Genomic DNA, 15,638 nt, shown 5'->3' on the forward strand with positions numbered 1-15,638 from the left:
CGGAACTCATAAAAATAAAAACAAAATTCATACTTATTAATAAAATCTTTATAAAATATCTGATAATTTGATGTGCATATGTCTAATGATCATTTTTGTTTGCCATTATTTGTCACTTTATTGAATCTCCGAAACCGCTAGACCTGCCTTCCGAAAAATTTATTCATTTCTTCATTTTGTCAATAAAAGTAAAATGTTTTTTAAAGTATTGAAAACGGACGCTACGTTCTCTCAAACTGAGCTATCATTTTTGGCACTTTTTGGCCCGGCTGGGGCTGTGCCGGCCTTGTTCAAAAACTAATCAGCATGTCTCCTTATTAATAAGAATCGAATGTTTATTGAATTATTCAAATCGGATGATTTGTATTCCCAAAATCGTCGATGAAAATTTGTATCCGCACACACAAACAAACAGGCATCCATTTTTTCTAAAGTATGCCAGAATGTTCAGATACCGTTGAAACGTAAAGTAAAATCAAAAAATTCATTTTCGTTTTTTTGCGATTACTATAACTTACCCTACGGGAAGTTAATAATATATATTCTATGTATTAAAATATATTCTATGAAATTTATTTTATACATAGAATATATGAATCTTCTAGTTATAATTTAGCTCGAACCTCTTATCTCAGATATACGTGTTGGTTTCCCGGGGAAATGACGAAACTTTAATAATTTGGCATTAAATACTTGATGAACGGATAAACTTCAAAGTTTGTACATATCTCTGCGGAGTGCTTTCAAAGATGACTTATACTACTAAAATTACATTAATGTTTTATCAACGTGTTTAAATAATTTAAATTTACTCACTATTTCTGCTTGTGAACACAAATAAACCTATAATAAGTTTCATTAGTAAAAACATAAGAAAAAATACCATAACCTAGTTTTGGAACGTCTTATGATAAATTGTACTACTTAAACATTGTTTTAAATACATTTTTATAGAATCAATGATTTATCAACTTCCTACTAGAATGCCTTTTTCCATTTTTCTCTGGTGATCTCTCCATTAATTAATTAGTTTAAGTTTTTGTTATATAGTGAAAATTACTCCTGTTCTGAAAGGGAAAAGTAAAACTGTACAAAAAAAGACATTAACTAGTGGTGCCATCGCATCGTGCCTTAAAGCAAATTGCTGGAACTTTCCGTTTTAAATTTAAATTTAAAAAAATTTCAATTCTTTTTTAAAAACTTTGAAAAAAATAGATATTTGAAAATTTTATGTTTAAAAAAATGACCTTGTCGAAAAATTAGAATTTTTGGGAAATTTTGAACTTTTTTTAAAGCAATCGTACTGCTTTAACTGCATAGAGACGAATTATGGAAATGCGTAAGCGCCGCGCCGCCGTCTAACGGATAAGCATTGGTACGGAACCCATAAGAATGTAAACCAAATTTATACTTATTGTTAAAATCTCTATAAAATATCTGATAATTTGATGTGCATATGTTTAATGTTCATTTTTGACCGCCAACTGGCATTTTTTAAAACTTTTTTTTATTGGCTTTTCGAAATCAACTCCCAAAAATTTTATCAGTTCTAACTCAGTTCATTTCGTCAATACAAATAGAATGTTTTTTGAATCATTCAAACCGGAAGCTCTGTTATCTGAAAAACCTGCCCTGGCCAAAAACTCATCAGCATGTCTCCCTGTCAATACGAATCGAAAGTTGTTTAAATCATTCAAATCGGTTTATCCTATATAACTAAATCGTAAAATAAATGAGATATATTAGTTTCTTGTTCAGAACTTACACACACACACATATATATATATATATATATATATATATATATATATGTGTGTGTGTATGTGTATATTTGCGTATTTGTGTGTGATAGAAATATTTTCGGCCTCGTCTTTTTCTATGCGAGACCTGTCCAAAAATTTGCTCTTTTTGTTTATTTTTATGCCGGAGCAAAACAGACAGGAGCGGAGTGGGGTTTTAAGCCACTACGCTACTGCCGGTTCGACTACCAGCTTAAAGAGCGAAGAATTAGTTTAATTCTTTTTTTTTTTTAATGAGGACCGTTGAAAAATTCGCGTGTAACAAAATTGAGGCAGTACTATGCGGCGTGCGCTAGAAAGCATAATTGTGAAAACAAATGAGTTCCAACTTTTTAGCGATGATGTAGCGATTTTTGCGTATTATTTTGAATATCGTTGGCATAGTTGACTAAACACACGCGCGCGCGCACAAACACACACACACACACACACACACATATATATATATATATATATATATATATATATAATGTGTTTTCAGCAAGTTTATCTTCACCAATTTACATATTGGTCGCGTGGTCATTTTCAGCTTTCCGGAAACACTTGTGGTACGACCACTTGTGGAATTGTAAAACATTCAACAAGCTACTTATACACGACACTAAAATTCCAAAACCTTCAAGATAAATTCTACTTTGTATAAGAAAGTCAATAAAATAGCAGATCAATTATTATTAATCAAATAATGACAAAACTGTTTAGGTTTAACATCAATAATAATAATAAATAGTAGTCTGACCGAAGGCAGGTCTTTGATGTGAGAGCACAGATCAATAATTCACTTTTTTCTCATGTTTATTTTCTAGTACAATTTTATTACTAATATTCACCATTTTTATATCCTTCTATGCATTTCTCTTTCCGTACTTCTGCTTCCATACTTTCTGATCCTGAGGACTATCAGTTCCCTGTATTTTACCATCGACAACGTCATATAAAACTACATTTTTGCAGAATGGGTCCGATCTAGTTTCCTTTCCTTTTCGGGATCATGCTCAGTAGACTCCTTTCTTTGTCTTCTTTTAAAACTCTCCTGGTAGTTTCTTAGAGTCCATGTCTCTGATCCGTAAAGAGTTATTTCTCAGACATTGCACTCTTTAATTAATAATATATTTATGGAAATATATAAATAAGTAGAAATATATTTCTATGTTTTATAAAAATGTATTAAAAATATATCATTATCAAAACAAATACAAAATGTCATGACATGAATATTTGTTTCTATCCAATTCCAAGGTTCCTTGATTCCCACATATTTAATATTAATCAAGATTAAGAATATAAAAAGTAAGAAAATTGACATAAATTGAATTACAAAATTTTTGCTGCTAAGTTTAGGGACAGATTCTGTCGCACAACAGAAAAATGTTATTGCAAGGCCATATTACGCTCCAACTTTTATACATTATGCTACTGAATTATACTAAATACTGTCAAAATGTCATGTATTTGCTGTGCATTCAGGCGTTTTACACATAAACTCGTATGTTATGAAACTGGGTCAGAAATACCCTGTTATCTAAGATCGTCTTTTTGACATATGTACGGTTTTTAGGTTAGGTTTTCTATCTGATAACCTGAGAAATACGTCAGACTATACACCGACCACGTGGCTTTTGCCTTAGTTTGGAAAGTTTTTCATAACATGGCCTTGCCATAACATTTTTGTATTATGTGGCAGAATCGTTCTCTTAAGGTAAAATATAAAATTTCATTCTTGAGAGAGTTATTCTAAATCCATATGTAAATGTAAAAAAAAAATTATATAAAATCTATATACCTGAGTTGAATTGAAATCACCTACCAAAAACCACCTGTCATAATTTAAGATAGTTAAAGCTTTAATTGCTATTCTCAACACCCAGTACACCTAAATGAATACAAATTAGTAACATATTTTATAAAATATATTAATAATATGTTAACTTCTTTAATTAAAAAATAAACAAGTTTTGATTGTTGTTGGTTATGTAACAAAATTTATAATAGCAGATTCGGTTTGTTAGTAAGTTTTGCGCTTTAAATACTTGAAACTTAATTTATTTTTCATATAAATTAGTACATTGATAAAATTCAAAGTAGATCAACAAAAATATCAGTGTAAATTGTTTATTGATTAATAAACAAATAATTGAATGTATGAATAATTGAACGTAGTGATTAAATAAATTGAATAGCAAATAAATAGATAAATAAATAAACAAATAAATTAATATGCAGATAATTACATTAATGATTATACAAACAAATTGATTATGCAAATAGATCGAGTAATAGATAAATTAAAACAATAATAAATAATTAAAATGTATAAATAAGCAAATGAATGGCAAGAACTAACTGGTAGATGAAAGAAGAAATAGTAGATTCTAAATATAAATACTTTCTTAAATAAATTAAAAATAAATATGTAAATAATTACAAAATTCAGTAAATAATAACATAAGTACTTAAATTTAAATGAAATAAAGAAATATGCTCTCGGTAGATTTTTTTCTATATAAAAGCACTATTAAAAATGACTGTCCTGATAAAACACCACATACAAAATTTGCCTTTTATATATTATATTTTAATGGAATTTACTAAAATTACTATTACATCGATTGTCATAATTTATACAACTATTTTCTACAAATTACTTTTAAATTATACAACTTTTGTTATGCTTATATCAATTTACAAAATGACTTTGTAGTTGAAAATATTATTTTCATTATTTTTAATTTATGCTCGAGGAAAGCGCATATGTCGAGATTTTATTCGAATATGCATGCAGTGGTAATTTTACTTTAGATGGCAAAAAATAATAAAAAATTACATAGAATATAGTTAGAGAAAAATAGGTATTATAAATTAAAATCTTGTGTGCTATAAATTCTCGGCTTTTCTTGTAAAAATCTTATACATGTTGTGCGAGCAGCAAATTGTACTGCTGTTTTTTTACTGATTCTGAAGTCGATGTAATAAATAATAAATATTAGAATTATGAAGTTTTATGATATATTGTTTGAGAAAATTTAATCTGCTTTACAAAGAAGCAACTAAATTAATATGTAAGTATAATTGTTTCATCGAACTCTTTTCGTTTCGACCTGGTCCAATATTTGACGTATTTTCATAAATGGACGATGAAGAACATATTTGTAAAATTTGTCATTTTCTTCTTTAGAATTTATAATTAGTTAAATTTTAATCAACTTTCATTAATATTTTTTTTATTTATCTTTACATTTCAAAGCCTTTTGAACATTTTGGCACACCTAGGACTCAAAAAATGGATGTATGTGTGTGTATATGCGGATACAATTTTTCATCGACCATTTCGAGAGCACGAAGATTGGGCAAAAAGTGCCAAAAATGTCAATTTAGTTTTTAAGAGAACAGAGCGTCCGATTTGAATGATACAAAAAACATTTTACTTGTATTGACGAATTGAAGAATTGGTTGAATAAATTTGTAGGAATACAGGTCTACTGAAAAAGTGAAAAAATTATACATACGTACATTAAATTGTACAAATTTTGTTTACATTTTAATTGAAAAAATAAAATAAAAAAGAATTCAAATTTTTAAAAGATTTCCGGGAAGGTTTGGAGAAGTTGATACCATGCATCATTAGTTTATTTTCTAATCTTAGAGCTTAATTTTTTTTTCAAATTAAAATTTATTAGAATTAAGTATAAATGTTATAAAAATGAGAATAAGAGTATGAGTCATATGTGATAACCAAAGTTGAATATTTTTATTTATCAACAAATGGAAAAGTGAATTTTTCACAAAATTTGTGTGCTTTTTGGATATTTAGGATTCAAAATCAGTTATTATAAAATTAAAACTTTTTTTAAAATTGGAAAATTGTGCATTTACTTTATCTATATGAAATTATTATTGATTTCACTCCTTATACTTATTTCAGGTACCTAATCTTTCAAAAATTTTTCATATATTTTTTGAATTTTAAAATTATATAAAATTTCAAATACACTATATGAAAAATCAATCCATCAGAATACAATATCAAAACTCTAGCAAATAAAAGTATGATGGGTGTTGATAAAATCAAATAATTGCATTTATTTTAAATATGTATATGAACCTGCTTACATTAATTACATTCACGTAATTAAACTCAAAACTTTTAAATACATTTTCATATAATAATCTTATAATCCCTGTGACTAACCAGCGCAGAAAAATCTGAAAAAAACTACATACGTTTTGGGTGTTGAAAAACTTTGAGCATAAAAGTTTCCCAGTTAATGTGTTTAATTCTTTACGTGTCTTGTAGAAAACTTTAATATCATATGAATTGTACAGCATATAATGTTTAAGTTTTTCCTGTTTTTAAAAAAAAAAAAAACTAAATCGTTTGCTCTAATGACTCGAACTGCTTAGTTGGAAGCTTACACCTCATTTGCATATAATTTCGTAGAAGACTCCGACTAGGTAACGTAAACTTATTGCTACGAGAAGAGTACTTTTACACAGGTGCAAGAAATAAATCTCGACACGTAGATGGTAATTAGTTGGTACTATTTACTTCGTTAATAAATGATAAGGAGTAATTTAATATTTATAGTTGTTATTATAATGGTTTTCTCAGTTATAATAATTTTATTGAGTTGTTAAAGATTTTGTAGAGCACTGATATATTAAGAATTTTATCATGCATTTTTTTTATAAATGCTTCAGATAAATGTTATATAGCTTTTTCTCTAATACGTTCAAGAAAAAATATACTTATCTCTAATGCGAATTATAGTTATACGGGTTTCCCAGAACTTAACGTCAAGATTAAACGGGGTGATAGTATAATAGATAAATAAATAGATATTACAGTGCTGAAACAAATTTAGAAATTTTTAAAAAAAATCTAAAATTTTAGAAATTTGACGTTATTGGGAAAAGGTGTTACTTTTTCACTCTAAAATATTCAATAATAAAATGATCTGTTATTTTATCATTTTACAAATCTTGCAAATCGAATTAAATGCGCCAACTGTCCTGAAACAAATTTAGATTTTTTTTAAAAAAATGCAAAATTTTAGAAATTTGACGTTGTTGGGAAAAGGTTTTAATTTTTTACTCCAAAATTTTTAATACTATAATTATCTATTATTTTACCATTTTACAAATCGAATTGAATGCGCCAATTTTTTACGAAACTTTTTGACTCTCAAAGATTTCAAACATTTTAAATTTATAGTTTTTTAAAAAGTTTTAATTTTTGAAAACTCGAGGCTATTTTTTACTCTGGTCATAGAAATACTATTCAGATTTATAGTTACTTTTTCAAAATTTAAATGAACAAAATTAATAAAAATTAACCAAAATAACCAAAAAATTGTCTTAATTTTACCAAATCTCTAGGTTGCTTTAAAAGCTCGTAAGTTCAAGACCAGAATTTTTTTTCTAACTTTTTTCAGAACAGTCAAGGTCAATACTATCACACTGTTACGGCTTGACGTTAAGTTCTGGGACACTCAGTATTGTGTAAAATATCAATAAAAATGAAAAAACAATTAAAAATATCCAAAAATTATCTTCAGTTCATTGCCATGTTCTATTATTTTTTTATATTTCGTTTTTCAATTTTAGTATTTATTTATTCATTAACATTTAATTGAATACATTACAGAAAGCTCATGTAAAATATACAATCTCAACAAAATATCAATTAATGTATGCAAAACGTAAATTTACATATGAAATGAGTATTAAATTATTTAATATATGAATGTCTTGTTTGAGATTTCTTGATAATTTTCTTGGTCGTATAATGAGCAATGATTAAGTACGTGTTTATTTTTACATTTCATAATAAAAATTACGTATTTTTTTTAAAGTGATATACGTATTTTCAAGTGTATATATACTATATGTGTATATTACCTTGAATTTGAGTAGATTTATGCCAAACAACTAAAATAAGATTTAAAATAGTAAGTACTATTTTAAGAAACGAAAAAAAATTGTCGATGTTAAATGCATCTTTTTTTAATCAGAATTATTGATAATGAGTGCAATGTTGTTTATATTTTTCTATCTATAGTTTGTTTATTCTTGTATAAAATACTGTACAATTTTTAATAAAAAATATCGCATTTAGTGTGCCTATCTCAAGTTTTCATTTTTTTGGTAATTTTCATAAATTTATAAGTAGAAATTCATGATTATTAAAGTTGAGGTGCTATTTCAAACCACTTTTGAATTCCAGCATTTGGTAATTCTCTTCTTCGATTCATGTAGTTTTATATCAGCATATAAAAATATTAAAAATGACGCGTCGCCATATTGAAAAAGCTTTTTTTAGATTTTCTTTGTAGCTTTTATGCAATATAATAATAATTCAGTAATGAAGAGAAAATCACATATCTTTCGTTTATATATTAAGATATAAAAATATATCATTTTCTGATTCTTGAAGGAATGTAATTTTTTTTATTAACAACTTATAGCATAAATCCTCTATCTTTTACTTTCGGAACAATCAGGGACAAAAAAAATTGAGACAGAAGGTAGAAAAAAACAGGGCACAAGGTGAAAATCCAGGACTGTCCCGGAAAATCCGGCTTTCTTATCTTATGTCATCTTTAGTGATAATTTACTGAAGTAAACCTAAGTTTGTATTTATTCACAATTATTATAATCAAATCCTGGGAAAATGTTATGATCACGTATGCTACTTCAATGATCATTCGAGCCAAATCTCTATCGATACAGTGTCCTTAAGATTTAGAAAAACTAAATATGAAATATATTTTTATTGTTATGTAATATATTTTTTAAGTTCAAAATTGTCAATCTCCTTAATTTTAAACCGAAGACCAAATAATGAAGAAACAAATCCAACAAAGGATACTCTAATACCGTTTATATCAAATGTAAAACAAAATATCAACCTTATTAATTATTATCGTTAATAATCGCCTTTTCGAGCTCATTTTATACAATAATCTATTGTTGGTGGCGGTTGTATTGTGTTCGACAATTTTAATGAATTTCTATTACGAAATATTTGAATTACAAGGCCCGAATTCGTCTGAAACATAGCAAATATCTGAGAGTTAAATGAATAACCGCACTATTTAATTAAAGGATTAAAACGGCCGAATATAGAACAATTGGGTGAGAGAATAGTTTGTGGATCGTATAGATAGCGAAATATACATACATACTTATATATATACCTATATATATATATTTCTTTGAGGGCATAACATCAAGTAAAAATTAAAGATTTTTAAAACATCTTTATTTTTCCATACTTCTGCTTTGCTCATTTACAACTTTTACAGAAATTAAACTTGCCTCGGATGAGGTACATCTCGTTTATTTAATTTCTAAAAAAAAATATAAAAAAGTAATCATGGACACTTAGTGCTTTATTCCAATTAATAATTATTTATAAGTTATGTGTGGTTAATATGTATAAGTATTAATCTAAGAATTTCAAGTAAGTAATGCTTTTTGTAACTTCACTTAACTTTTCAAAAAAATTTCCATGCTATTTCCATACGAAGTTTGATTGAATTGTGCACTATCTAAAAGTTAATATTAAGAGCTAAAACTTTCAGAGAATTGTTTTTTATCAATTTGGAACCATTTGAGCCCTTGGGAGCAAGGAAATTCGAAAATGTCTATATTAAGGACCATCCTAATATATATATCATGAGTTATTTAATGAACCAGAGTATGTTCAGAATGTTTAAAGTTTTATTAGATTAATATCTAATAGATCTTCTCTAGTGCGTTTGATTTTCAAGTGAATCCTATAAGTTCTCTCAATTGGTATAAACTACACTGATGGTATTATCAAGTTCAGAATTAGTTCTAATATCGGCAATCTCAGGCCACTTCATTTGATTGGAATTGAGTTGAATATAAACGATATGACAACTACAGGACGAGACGCAGAAACTGCGAGACCTTCGACTACGATATCGACTTGAAATGACTAATTAATGCAATATCAGGTTGAATGTCATCTATCAGAAAATAGTTCACAATAAAATGCAATTATTTGTGCAATCGATAACATCAAAGTTTTATTAACTCGAGCGAAATGTTATAATAGAAATATTGTTGGGTGTAATTGAGCGTTGGGATGGGAGTACTTGATCATAGAGATGCCAGATTTGATTAGTACTGTTTATTTTATATCGAGAGTTCCATATAAATTTGCTTCATTATTGTTCTGATGTCTAGTTGTATTATTTTATTGCACGTCTTTTCTATAAATTACTATTGAGTTCAGCAAAATTTACATCACAAGTACTTCCTATAATGAAATATTTTCATAAAATGACAAATAACTTAAAAAATTATAAAGCAGTTTTTTGCAGTTATATATTATTCTATCTATGATATCTTGCAACCAAAAATTTATAGTAAATGATACAATCTAATACAGCAAAAAATTACAACAAATATTTCTTTCATTTATATATGTGGCGGTCTGTGGATCCATCATTCACCGCTAATACTATCCGTATTATCCAAAGGGTTAAAAGATTCAGAAGACATTCTAAAAATTATAAGTCATTTTTGAGTGTAATTTTTTTTTATTTAGTCTTCTAAAACAAAATAATCTGTACAGTTGTAAAAAATATATAGTCAAAGTAGACAATTCCTTTTAAATCAACTTCAGCTGGATAACCAGAGCGTTTTTCATCTTTGAGTGTGAAATCAATTTTTTTATTTATTTTTATCTAGTCTTTTAAAATAAAATAATCTGTTCTGTTGTAAAAAATATATTTTTAATACAAAACCAAAAATACAAAACCAAAAGTTCAAAAATGTGAGCATACCCACGAAAGAAAGATACATCATAGAAAGTATTTCATTCATATATAAAACTAAATCAGATCTATAACTTTTGGAATCAAATATATAACTCAATATATCATTTACAACTGTTGTTTTAGAAGACAAAATTTGTCACTTTTAAGAGTTTATTTTGGCATTTTTAAATATAAATATTGCTTATTTACTGCATTTTAACCGCATTTTAGGTATAATTTATAGTAATCTAAAAATATCGAATATAAAAATTTTAGCATAAATTTACGTGTTAAAAGATTATTAACATTTTGGCATACCTAAGAAAAAATGGATGTATGTGTGTGTACGTGTGTATGTGCGGATCCGCAATTTTGTCGATGTTTTTCAAAACTCGGATCAACGATTAGAATAATTCAAAAAACATTCGATTCGTTTTCATCAAGATGGTAAATGGTAAATATTTCGAAATTTTCAAAAATATCAAAATTTTCAAAAAAAAGTTGAATATCTTTAAACATTTTCAAAATCTCAATTAATTAAAAAAAATCGTTTTTTTTTTTTCAAAAATTCCAAAAAAGTGTCAAAATCTTGGAAAAAAATACTGGCGAAAAGTGTCAAAAATGGTAATTCAGTTTTTGAAAGAAGGGAGCGTCTGATTTCAATAATTAAAAAAAAAAAATTACTTGATAAAGTAACTGATTAAATTTTTGGAAAGGCAGGTCCAGCGGTTTCGGAGATCGAGTGAAAAAAATTGTGTAAAAAGGTGTAAAAAAATATACATTTGGCGGTCAAAAATGAGTCATTAGATATATGGACGTCAAATTATCAGATATTTTATGGAGATTTTAATAATAGGTATCAATTTTGTTTACATTTCTATAGGTTCCGTAACGTTGTTTGTCCGTTAGTCGGCGACGCGGCGCATACGCGCTTCTAAATTTTGTTTCTATGCAGCTAAAGCAGTGCGATTGCTTACAATTAGAAAAAGTTCAAAATTTCCAGAATATTTCAAAATAAAAAAAATCCAAAAGTTTTGTATCCAAAAATAATTTTTTTTTTTAATATAAAATTCCTCAAAAATCTAATTTTTTCAAAGTTTAAAAAAAAAAATTAATCTTTTTCAAAAAAAATAATTTTTGGTACGGGAAGTTCTAGCAATTTTCCTTAAGGCGCAATGTCATACACCACCAGTTTATAATTTGTTCTGTTCATCCTGCGAATTACTCGAAACGAGTAATGTCGTCTGTTGAAGAAACGTTTAGTAGTATATTTTTATTTACATATATAATTTAATATTTTAAAATGTCACCGTGAAATATCTCCAGATCCTATTTTACGTATACGAGCAGCCTAAACACAGATGATTTAGCAGAAAGCTCGCAAAATCATAACCGTAACGTTGACATTCCTTCACGGGGAACGCTAACCCGATGATTTCACACCAAATGAATTTTTGTTCGTGGAGTAATCTCTTAAAAGCTTTAAGCTCCTCTCACGTTTAATACGAAATGTGCATTTTGATATATTAGACTTTCTGATGTATTTTTTAGACATAATAGCTTTACGACCAGATGTGTATCATCATCTAGTGCTCATATGATGGAATGTAGTTCAAATTAATTTTTATTTCTGCGCATTTTAGATAAATTATATAGCAAAACTAGTGGGGCGCATGGCATCGTGCCTTAAAGCAAATTGCTGGAACTTCCCGTACCGTAATCAGACATTCGAGGAATGAAAATAATCAAAAATTGTTTTGAATAATTTCAAATAGATTATTTATTACATACTGTAAACTTATAAGTGCATTTCATGAACAACTTATGAGTACATTTACAAAAGTCCTTTTTTTAAATTAGATTTTTTTGATAATTTAGAAATTTTTTCAAAATTTTGAAACCTTTTTAGAAGTTTGATTTTTTTGGAATTAAAAAAAAGGTTTTTCTAAATATTTTGAGAATTTGGAAATTTTTGAAAATATTCTACTTTTTTTTTTAAATTTTCTTAAGAAATCATTTTTTCTAATTTTTCAAAATTTAGTTTTTATTTGAAATTGATGAAAAATTTCGAAAATTTGAATTTTTTGAAACTTTGAATTTCTTTGAAAATTTTAATTCATTTTTTAAAAAAATTTAAAATTACTAAATTTTCTGTAGATGCATTTCTTGCACACCGTCTAATCAAGCAAAATGTTTTTCGAATTAACCAAATCGGATGATCCGTTCTTTCAAAAACTGCATAACCGTTTTTACACCCATTGCACTCCATACCTTCAAAACGGCAAAATTGCCTTTTGCAAAAACGTCTCGCGATCGAGTACGAACCGAATGATTTTTCAATTTTATAAATCGGTTATTCCATACTGTCGAAAATGTCGATGACATTTGTTTGAACCATATAAATAAACTTCAAAATTAAAAATCTTGTTACGGAACCCAAAAAAAAAATTACACAAAATGTATACACAATATTAAAATCTCAATAAATTATTTGATAATTTGATGTACATATTAAAGTCCAATAAACATTTTTGACCGCCAAATGACACTTTTTTAATGAAATTACTTTTATTGAGAGTTCATAACCGCTGCACCTGCCTTCTCAAAAATTTTACCAGTTCATGACGTCAATATAAGTAAAATGTTTTTTGAATTAATAAAATCGGACGCTTCGTTCTCCTAAAAACTGAGTTATCGTTTTGGGCACTTTTTGCCCCATATCTTAGGAACGGCTAGACCTGCCTTCGCCAAAAACTAATAGCTCAGCTGCTTATCAATACGAATCGAATGTTTTTTGAATTATTCAAATCGGATGATCGGTGTTCCCGAAATCGTCGACGAAAATTTGTATCCGCAGACACACACACACACATACATACATCAATTTTCTCTAAGGTATGACAAAATATTCAGAAACCTTTGAAACGTAAAGATATATAAAAAAAATTATTTTCGATTTTTTTGCGATTACTATAACTTGCCCTACGAGAAGTTAATAATACTACATATTCATAGCACTATATCATATGAATTAATCTTGATAAATTTAAAATTAATAAATATATTAGTAATAAAGATTATTAAAAGCTTTCAAATTTGCCTTCAGACACGATACTATGCACTTATGTACTATATTATCTCTTATTTTACGTGTATTTAGATTACTTATTAACAAGTCGGTCAATTATTTCCTATAAATTTCTTAAATATTTTGATTAACTCAATAATAAATCTAGGCTCCTTTATTATTCGCAAACAAATTATTTATCATATTAACGGTATGTAGGAGTAAGTCTTAATTTGAAATAGGTCCACGACCTCATCTTTGTTGGTTGACAAGTTAAGCTGAATATTAGATGATTGATAAGCGGCTCAAGTATGATTAAGTAAGACATAGTGTGTTTTGCAATCAAATATCCCCGATACATTCTATCCTTGCCAAATTAATATCCAAACCACAGTATTATTATGCAGGATTAATTCGTAATAACTTTGGAGATGTTGATCGTTTTGTAATAACGGATTTGCATTACTTAGTTAAAGGATTGGTTAAGATTAATTTATAATTATAGAGTGCTATGAAAAAGTGATCATAGGTGTTACTATATAGTTGATAGTTTTTACGTGCTCTACTTTTATAATTAAAGATGAGAACATATTTTGTTAAACAAGATAATTTTAAAGCTGGTTTGATAAAAATATGAACATTTGTTACCAAATGAATTTTAAGGACTTAGAAGTAATGGAATTATTATGGAATTATTAAGTTAGAGTAAGATAATGTAATCGTTCAAAAATCGAAATTGAAAAATATTGCATTTCTTCACGTTTTGAAGGTTTCTGAACATTTTCGCATACCTCAGAAAAAATTAATGTGTGTGTGTATGTATGTATGTATGCATGTATGTATGTATGTATGGATACAATTTTTTGTCCACGTTTTCGAGCGCACGGATTAACCGATTTGAATGATACAAAAAACATTCGATTCATATTGATAGGGAGGTGTGCTGATTAGTTTTTGACAAAAATCATTCAACTTCCACTAATGAAGAACTGATTTTTGCAAAAGCAGGTCGAAAATCAGATATTTCTGACTGCTTGGATCAAGCGACATGAATGGGTATCAAAAACTTTCAAGAAATTTCAGAATTGTCAATAATTAACAAAAATCGAAAACATTCAGTTCTTAAAAAAATCTAAGTGTAAAAGATCAGCATTTTGAAAAAAGCAATTTAAAAAAATCAATATTTAAATTTTTCAAATGTTTTCAAAATTGTCACAAATGTTAAAAAAAATTCAACATTCTATAAAAAAAACAATTTCATTTCTGTGCTTTTAAAAATTGTAATTTGTGATACGGAAAATTGCAGCAATTTGCCTTAGGGCATCATGTGCCATGCACCACTGGTAATTCAAATCGGTTGATTCGTGTTTACGAAATCGTCAACGAAAATTTGTATCCGCACAAACACACACACACACACACACGACATCCATTTTTTAAGGTATGCCAAAATGTTCAGAAACCTTTGAAACGTGAAGATATGCAACAATTCTCATTTTAGATTTTTTTTTGCAATTAGTATAACTTTCCCTACGGGAAGTTAATAAATAAGAATTTTTAACAAAAAGATGAATCCATCCTAATACAGTCAACTCTCGGTTAACGCGGCAACAATTCAGACTAATTCGCAGTGCGTTCTATGGAAACTTATATAGTGCAGTATGGGAACCGCGCTATGAGAGACTCAGAGTTAGTACGAATGGCACCATTTTTATCGTGCTGTATGGAGACCAAGAAATACAACTTGAAGTCGGAGTTGTACGGACAAAATGGCATGTACGACATAGAAACCTTATTCAACAATTGACGCGACGCAGTAGTCAGTTTAAACGAGTTCTTAGACAGCTATTATATAATCACGTATGTCTAAAAGATAAAAGTTGACATAGTTGACAAAACTTACATTATTGCTTGACACCAAGTTCCTAGAATCACTCATAGGTTGCGCAAGGAAATTATGGGCTGTTGAACAAAAACTGTATA

General features: G+C 27.7%; 1 pseudogene; it reads left to right on the forward strand.

The window, feature by feature from the left end:
- The window catches only part of LOC113376190, an 87,677-nt pseudogene that overhangs the window by 2,818 nt on the left and 69,221 nt on the right, over positions 1–15,638 (forward strand).

The sequence above is a fragment of the Ctenocephalides felis genome, unplaced genomic scaffold (genome assembly GCF_003426905.1).
Source record: "Ctenocephalides felis isolate EL2017-DRISC unplaced genomic scaffold, ASM342690v1 CF-g0.4_SCAFFOLD_01886, whole genome shotgun sequence".
NCBI classification, from domain to species: Eukaryota; Metazoa; Arthropoda; class Insecta; order Siphonaptera; family Pulicidae; genus Ctenocephalides; species Ctenocephalides felis.